The 515-nt window shown below is 64.9% G+C and overlaps 1 long non-coding RNA gene across 1 annotated transcript in view; it reads right to left on the reverse strand.

Moving 5' to 3' along the window:
* The window catches only part of LOC107183930, a 1,373-nt gene extending 1,062 nt beyond the window's left edge, over nt 1-311 (reverse strand). The window contains exon 1 of the long non-coding RNA XR_001514753.1: nt 129-311. This is a non-coding gene — a long non-coding RNA (uncharacterized LOC107183930). The remainder of the gene's footprint in view (nt 1-128) is intronic.
* Between the last annotated feature and the right edge of the window lie 204 nt (nt 312-515).

Consider the following 515-nt stretch of genomic DNA (forward strand, 5'->3'; position numbering starts at 1 on the left):
GTGCGGCCCTCCCCGCTGGTATTTCCTGGCCCATTGGGAGGACTTGACCGGCCTCGGGCCTTGTGTGACACACTCTCATCTGGACCGTGACCTCCCCCTGCCCCAGCAGCTGGGCTTCCCGTGCCGACCTGGTGATGTCCTTGTTGGGGTGACGGCATGAAGGCTGAAAGGTGCCAGGATCCGGGGGTGCTCCCCGTGTCCCTTGTTCTCCCACAGAACCAAGGGCTGGAAAGGCAGGCCTCTCGCCCGGGCGCAGTGACTCACTGGTCGGGGGCGGTCTCCCGGACGAAGGGTTTTGACCCACTTGGTGTAGCTGCCAGGGGAAAGCAGAAACCAACCAGATCACTCGGCAAGGGCGGCCGCGCCCCCTGCCCGGGGGTGGCCCACAGTCGCGGTGCCAGCAGCTCTGACGTCTGTGCTCTGGGTCCTCAGGAAACAGCTGGACTAGGTGCGGGGTTCCTTGTTGAAGAGAGGAAAACAGATGTGTGTTCGTGGAGTGGGGGGGGGGGGGGTGG

Source organism: Myotis davidii, unplaced genomic scaffold (assembly GCF_000327345.1).
Source record: "Myotis davidii unplaced genomic scaffold, ASM32734v1 scaffold43, whole genome shotgun sequence".
In the NCBI taxonomy this organism is placed as follows: domain Eukaryota; kingdom Metazoa; phylum Chordata; class Mammalia; order Chiroptera; family Vespertilionidae; genus Myotis; species Myotis davidii.